Below are 8,227 nucleotides of genomic sequence, written 5' to 3' on the forward strand. Positions count from 1 at the left end.
CTTCATCTTCGGCGGTCAGGAGGACCGCGTCTCCTACGCCGACGGCGCTCCACTCTGTGCCGGCGGGTGGGGCGGGAGGAGGGCGCGGGCAGGCGGCCCCCGCCATCTCCTCTCCTGTCGTACCCGTGGCTGTGGACCCCGGCATGGGGCATTTGTCTGAGGGGCTTGGGAGCCCGCAGCCGCCTCCTCCGATAACCTCGGTTGACCCTTTGAGGGACTCAGCGCGAGGCTTTACTAGGGAGGAGGTCGTTTCTTTTGGCGGGATCCCGGACCCCGTCTCGACGGGGAGACGGATGAGTGCTCGTATCCATGAGCTCCCGGAGGTTGATGATATGCAGCAGCGGTGCGCTATGAGGGCGGCCAAGCTTCAGGATGCTGCGATCTCTTTTGGTATGTCCGTCAACATATCAAATTCTTTATTGCATTTTTCTAATGAGGAGATTATAAATAATGCAAACCAATTAAGAGTTTCACTAGGTGCTACTGATAGTGAGATTTCCAATTCGGTGAATGATCTGTTAGATTTGGAGGCGGAGCGTGCCTTAGAGACTATTCGTAATCTTGCAGCAGTTAAACCGATGAATGATGATGAGATTGATGCGTTAGGGGTTAGAGTGCTCGATAATCTGTGTGCGGATCTAGCACCCCCCAATCATGAGTCTGAGGACGATGATGTGCCCCTAGAGAATGCCGATGGTAGTATGGTTGAACCCGGTTATGAGGACCGGGCGTCAGAGCCTAGTAAACCAAAGCGCAAGTGGAAACGAAAGATCTATCCCGATTCTGCAGTTCGTAGGAGTGCTAGGATTCGGACTACTAAAAAATTCCATGACGAAATATGAAAGGAATCTTTTGGAATAGTAGAGGTCTAAAGGACTTGGCTAAAAGAAGGTTTCTTGCTGAGGCATCATTAGAGCAGCGTTTAGATTTCATTGCTCTATCGGAGACTGGTAGAGAAAACTTTGCGCCCCAGTTTTTGTCCTCTCTTGCGGGTGGTATTGATTTCGATTGGCATTGCCTCCCTCCGCGAGGAAGATCGGGTGGTATCTTGCTAGGTGTGAGATGCGATTCGCTTGAAGTCCGAAGTGTAGTGATGGGCGACTTCGCGGTTAAGTTTCAAGTCAAGTCTAAAGTAGATGGTTTCAACTGGGCTTTGGTGGCAGTTTATGGTGCCGCACAACCCGAGCTTAAACCGGAGTTTCTGGCGGACCTTGTTCGAATCTGTGGGTCAGAACAGCTTCCAATTTTAGTTAGGGGTGATTTCAATATCATTAGGAGGAGAGAGGAGAAGAATAATGATAACTTTTACGGCAGGTGGTCGTTTATGTTCAATACCATTATTGAAAGCTTGGATCTGAGGGAGATAGAGCTTTCTGGTAGAAAGTTTACCTGGGCTAATGCTCTGCCAAACCCAACTTACGAAAAACTTGATCGAGTTCTTGCGAGCGTGGAGTGGGAACAAAAGTTCCCTCTGGTTACGGTGCAAGCTCTCTCGCGGGGAATATCCGATCACACACCCTTATTCGTGGACTCAGGGGAGCCGAATCATGTGGGTAACAAGAACACCTTCTCTTTCGAGATGTCATGGTTCGAACGCGAGGGGTTCTTGGACCTGATTGCCAGGGAATGGGCTAGGGGTGCAGGAGGTACAACTGCGGTCGAGCGTTGGCAGAATAAGATTAGGCATTTGAGAAGTTTCTTACGGGGTTGGGCCAAACACCTCAGTGGTGTGTATAAGATTGAAAAGGATAGACTCCTTTCTCTTATACAGGCCCTAGACATAAAGGCCGAATCCACGATTTTGCTGCCAGCTGAGCTTCAGGTTAAAAATGAGGCGGAGAAGAGGTTGAAAGAACTGCTCCGCGAAAAAGAATTGAAGTGGGATTTGCGAGCTAAAGTATGCAAAGTGGTCCAAGGGGACGCGAATACTCAATTCTTTCATTTGATTGCTAATGGTAAGCACAGAAAGAAGCGAATCTTCCAACTTGAACACGATGAGGGCACTATTTTAGGACATGATAACCTAAAAACATATATTACCGAGTATTATAGGCAGTTATTTGGACCTCCAGATGATAATTGTGTGTCCCTCGACGAGTCCAGGATTGAGGATGTGCCTCAACTATCGGCTGCCGACAATGATATTCTGGTTGCCCCGTTCTCAGAGAAGGAGGTGTTTGATGCTATTGCACAGATGAAAAACAATAAGGCTCCCGGGCCGGATGGATTCCCGGTCGAGTTCTATAAAAAGTGCTGGCACATTATTAAGGGGGATTTGCTACCTATGTTCCACGATCTGTTCTCTGGACAGCTTCACTTATTTCACTTGAATTTTGGAACTATCACACTGCTTCCTAAGAAAACGGATGTTGTGAGAATTGAGCAGTTCAGGCCGATCTGCCTCCTCAATGTTAGTTTCAAAATCTTCACCAAGGTTGGGACTAATAGGCTCACACAGATTGCGCATTCTGTGGTGCAACAGTCCCAAACTGCTTTCATGCCGGACAGAAATATCCTTGAAGGGGTGGTCGTCCTGCATGAAACGCTCCATGAAATCCATTCCAAAAAATTAGATGGAGTAATTTTTAAGGTGGATTTCGAGAAAGCGTACGATAAGGTCAAATGGCCATTCCTCCAACAGTCATTGCGTATGAAAGGTTTTGATGAAGCCTGGCGCCGACAGGTTGAATCATTTACGCAAAAAGGTAGTGTGGGAATTAAAGTAAATGATGATATAGGTCATTACTTCCAGACACATAAAGGCCTAAGACAAGGAGATCCGATGTCCCCTATCCTGTTTAACATTGTGGTGGATATGTTAGCAATTTTGATAGGAAGGGGTAAAGAAAATGGTCAAGTAGGTGGATTGGTACCTCATCTTGTTGATGGAGGTGTATCCATCCTTCAGTACGCCGATGATACAATTATCTTTATGGAGCATGACTTGGCCAAGGCGAGAAATATGAAGCTTGTGTTATGCCTATTTGAACAATTGACCGGGTTAAAGATTAACTTTCATAAGAGCGAGCTGTTCTGTTTTGGTAGAGCCAAAGAAGAATAGGAGGCTTGTAGGCAATTGTTTGGGTGCGAGTTGGGAGAGTTACCCTTCTCTTACCTAGGTATTCCAATCCACCATTGTAGGCTGACAAAGAGAGAATGAAAGTGCATCTCGGACCGATTTGAGAAGAAACTAAGTTGCTGGAAGGGTAAGCTCATGTCATACGGAGGCCGATTAATCCTGATAAATTCGGTGCTCACGAGTATGCCTATGTTTCTCCTATCGTTCTTTGAGGTCCCAGTTGGTGTTAGGAAAAGACTGGACTTTTATCGATCGCGTTTCTTTTGGCAGGGTGATGAGCTTAAAAGAAAATATCGGCTTGCTAAATGGATTTCATCTGTAGACCGAAAGACCAAGGGGGTCTTGGTATTGAGAATCTAGAAGTTAAGAACAGATGCATTCTTAGCAAGTGGCCGTGGAAGCTCTCATCGGAGCATGATGCTATGTGGGCTCAAATCCTTCGCAGCAAGTACCTCCAGACAAAAACTTTGTCCCAGGTCACAGTCAGGCCGACTGATTCACCTTTCTGGAAAGGACTGATAAAAGTCAAACAATCTTTGTTTAATAGGATGAAGTTTGTTATTGGAAACGGCGCTAGTACACATTTCTGGGAGGATACTTGGCTCGGCGAGACACCCTCGGCCATTCAATATCCGTCTTTATATCGTATTGTTCGACGACATGAGGTGTTCGTCGCATCGGTATTTCAATATATCCCCCTTAATATTCAGTTTTGACGGTCGCTAGCGGGCAATCGTTGGGAAGAATGGCTCCGTCTAGTTAGGAGACTGATGAAGGTTCAGCTTTCTCAACAACCCGATGAATTACGCTGAAAACTGACTAAGTCTGGAGTATTCACAGTTAAATCAATGCATATTGATGTTATTAATTTGAACTCCATTCCTACCTCCAAGCATGTTTGGGACGTCAAAGTTCCTTTGAAAATAAAAGTGTTTATGTGGTTTGTTCATAAACAAGTTATTTTAACCAAGGACAACTTGATAAAGCGTAATTGGACAAGACCTACTAGGTGTAGTTTCTGTGATCGGGATGAGACAATCAGACACCTCTTTTTTGATTGCCCATTGGCCAAAGTCCTTTGGCGGACGGTCCACATTGCTTTTAATATCAATCCACCGAATTCTGTCAACGCATTATTTGGGACATGGCTTAATGGGATTGAGCCTGACTTAGTGAGACACATTCGGGTTGGAGTTTGCGCTTTGTTGTGGACTATCTGGACTTGCAGAAATGATTTGGTTTTTAACAGAATATCACGTATCCATTTTTTGCAGGTTATATTCCGAACCACGGCACTGATCCATTCATGGTCGCTACTCACTCCGATGAAGGCCAGGGAGCATTTGGTTACTGAATCTTTCCGCTGGGAGATGGTAGCTCGGGATATCTTCAACCGGTTTGGATGACGGTCATATAATAGGATAGGCAATTAGTTTACCTATTTATTTTTAGCCAGCCGGTTGTGGCGTCTTTTCGTGGCTAGTTGGTGTTTCTAGCCTTGTTTGGCTCTGTGTGAGCCTTCTTTGCTTTTTTATTATTTTTGGAGACCTTGGAACCATATTGGCTAATAAGATGGCCGTATGCATCACTCTGATGCAGAGGCCGGGGAGTCCCCCTTTTCAAAAAAAAAGAAAGGTGACAACTCCAAACCTTATATAAATGAGATGAAAATTTTGCTTTACTTAGTCACGCACAACAATACATTTTTTAAGCGATTCGGCAGAAAATGGAGAAATATGTTGATGAAGCGAGGAAAATTGCTCGTATGGCCAAAACAAAACTTGATAAACTCGAAGAAGATGTATGTTATTCTTCTGTCTGCATAGCATAAACTAAAAGATGGACATGCTGCTAATGGTTTGCTGCTTGCCCCTGTGCTATGCCACAGAACTTATCTAACAAGCAGAAACCTGCACGCGGGAAGGGCTCTACGGTAGATCAATTAAGGGAACAGACCGCTGGGTAAATTAAATTCACTGTCGATTTATGTTTCCAGTCTCTTGGCTGCATGAATTAGCCTTTTTTTTGCGCAAATGTAGTCCTTAGGCACTTTGCTTACTGATTGATCTCTACAGAGCAGTGAAGAATAATTTGAAGGAACAGATCGATGATTTTCAGGTATTGTTTTCCTCTAACTTGAATTTCCAAATTGACATGTAAGTGATGATTTTCCTATTATGTCTGGGAATAAATAAATTTTTCCTCTAATGCCTAATTGTAATCTCTAGATACACACACAAAAAAAGTTAAAGCCAGTGCATATTTCTATTTACTAGTCCCTCCATCCCAAAATAAGTGTCATGGCTTTAGTTCAGATTTGAACTAAAGGCACGACACTTATTTTGGGACAGCTGGAGTACTTGGGCTATTTGATTTGATATGCCCTCATAGAGCAGCAGGGAGAAACTACTCTGCTTTCCCATGTATATGAGGCATCCAAGCATCGAGCTCTTTATAAGCGGTGCAAGTGGCTTTGTTGATGCTTATATGTTCTAAAAAGTAAAATAAAGAGTTTTGCAAATTGTCATTCTTTTGACTTTCGGTAACTTTATAAGAATGTTTCTCAGCCATTATGGTAGATTATTGATAGTATGCTATCAGCCTGATATCTCTGAAGATGGAATAATATAATGTAATCTTGCAACTATGCGACTGATACGGTGTTGTTACACTCTGATGCAGGTATTGAGACAATCAACCCAGCAGGAGTACCAGGAAGTTGTTGAAAGAAGGGTATTTACTGTAACTGGTAATCACCCTGATGAACAGGTACAGTTGCAACTTTTTTCCTATGGTTATTAAATTTGATATTTCTTATTTTATTGTTTATCTTACATTATGCCTCCTTTGTTATGCTGGAACCTGCAGACAATTGACAATTTAATTGAGACAGGGAGAAGCGAGCAAATTTTCAAAGATGCGGTTCAACAGCAGGGGAGAGGCCAGGTATATATGAGTTATAACTTGGTCATTATTTGGACATTTGTGGGTAAATGTATCGAAATCTCATTTTGATAATTTTCCATGTTGCAGATATTGGATACTGTTACTGAGATACAGGAGCGGCATGATGCTGTAAGAGATCTAGAGAGGAAGCTTCTAGAGTTGCAGCAGGTTACCTTTAAAAGGGTGGTGGTGGAGGGTAATATGTGTTAATGTACCCCATTTCCTGGGTTTTGGCTTGTAGATGTTCCTGGATATGGCAGTATTGGTTAAGGCTCAAGGAGACATGATTGACCACATAGAGCCACATGTAAGATGACGAACTTGTGAAAACAGCTTTATTCTAACAAATAGACCTAACCGATTTTGTCAATAAACAAGCTAACGAATGCGATGCTGGCATTTTGTTTGTTATTCCAAGGTTTCAAATGCTACCAACTACATACAACATAGTTTGGATGCCTTCCAGAAGGCAAAGAAGTTGCAGAAGAACTCGAGAAAGTGGATGTGCTCCGCCATAATCGCTCTCCTCGTGATAGTGATAGTTGTTATCGTCATGCTCGTGGTTGTCAAGGCAGTGAAGAAGTAACTCTTGAGCATGACCTGAAACCCAACATCTTGGGAAGAAGTAGGTTTTTTTCTTCTTTCTGTTTATGCTATCTGTGTAGTTCTGTGACCGATTCACACACTCTTCTACTATCGCTGTATGGCTATGATGAACCGGACAAGTCGACATTGGTCGCCCATATATATACTGGAGGCTCCTGCTATTGGTTCGTGTTTGTCCTCCTAGTATTTTTAGTGGTCAAACCGAAATGTGCGTCCTGAATCCATTCATCGGTCATCGGTTCAAATCCGATAGTCGCCTTTTTTTCTCTATCGATATTCTACGAACAATAATCTCTTTTTTTCCGAATTAAATGGAGAATCCAGGATCTTTTATGTTTTTTACCTTACAATTTTGCTAGATACAAAACAATAAAATAAATAATATATATACAAAAAATAAAGATTTTGATGAAATTCCATTTTTTATGCCTCAAACATTAATTGTCAGCTTGTTGTGTCTAAAGAAGCAACTGCTCCGTTGTTGGTACTGCAGTATACATAATCTTATTCATTGATCAATCGCTGTACAACAAAGGAGTGCGAGATATGCCCAAGAAGAACCTGAAACATACATACACTAGTTTCAGGCACTTGGTGGAGGCGGAGCAAACAAGAATCATACCCACTGTCATGTCACTTGGCGCGGTAATAGCCCAAGTGTGTAAATTAAGCCGTGCTTTGAAGTGAATTATCGGTTGTACCGCTCATCAACATCCATCTCAGAGAGTAAGAGCAAAAAATCACACTCTAAGTTATTTGATATGGAGATGTAACAGGGACCTCCAAATCGTCTAAATAATTTCTTGGTATATTTTACTGGGGGATTTGATTATTTGCCCCTTATTACTTCGCACTTTGATAATTTGCCACTGCTTACATTGGATTTGATATTTTAGCACATCTTACTTTGGACTTTGATTTTTTGCCCTTGCCCACGAGGAAAGACAAGTTTGTCCCTGCTCCACCCCATTGACCACGCCGCGTACGCCCGAAGCTCGAGGCGCGATTCCTGGGACGCGACATGCGGATCGGCGAGGAGCAGAAATCCGAAGCGACGGCGAGGCGGCTTGACTTGCCGCCCATGGAGGAGCCCCGCGGCGTCACGTGAGACTGCCTGTTGTCGGGGTTGGCATCGCAGGTAGGCCGCACGCCTCTGCACCGAGCTCACCATGGCCGGCACGGTCCTCACTCGCCATGGTCCGGACCGCGCCGCTCATTCATCTGCGTGGACGCGTCCGCCCAGGACCACGGGGGGAAGTCGCCGTCAAGGACCATCGGGGATGGGGAGTGAGGCAACGAGCTCCTCTCCCGTGGGACGCGCGTCATGGAGCTGCTGCTGACTCTTGCCGGCAGGGCCCCGCGTGTGTCGTGCTCGTGGCCGGCACTTGCCTTCGTCGTACTCATGGCGCCCATGCTGCTATTGCTGTTGCTCGTGGGGAGGAACGAGGAGCATGGGGTGGTGGTAGGGAGGAGCAAGGGGCGGCACCAGAGAGCTACAAGTGCGGCGGCGAGGAGCAGCAAGGGCCGGCGCCAAAGAGCAGCAAGGGCGGCTGCGAGGAGTGCCTAGCTGGCGGGGAGGAATTTGGGGAATTTCAC

General features: G+C 44.8%; 1 pseudogene; it reads left to right on the plus strand.

The window, feature by feature from the left end:
* LOC119296895 overlaps positions 1-6,611 on the plus strand; it is an 8,194-nt pseudogene extending 1,583 nt beyond the window's left edge.
* Positions 6,612-8,227: the final 1,616 nt, after the last annotated feature.

The sequence above is a fragment of the Triticum dicoccoides genome, chromosome 5A, assembly GCF_002162155.2.
Source record: "Triticum dicoccoides isolate Atlit2015 ecotype Zavitan chromosome 5A, WEW_v2.0, whole genome shotgun sequence".
Taxonomy (NCBI): domain Eukaryota; kingdom Viridiplantae; phylum Streptophyta; class Magnoliopsida; order Poales; family Poaceae; genus Triticum; species Triticum dicoccoides.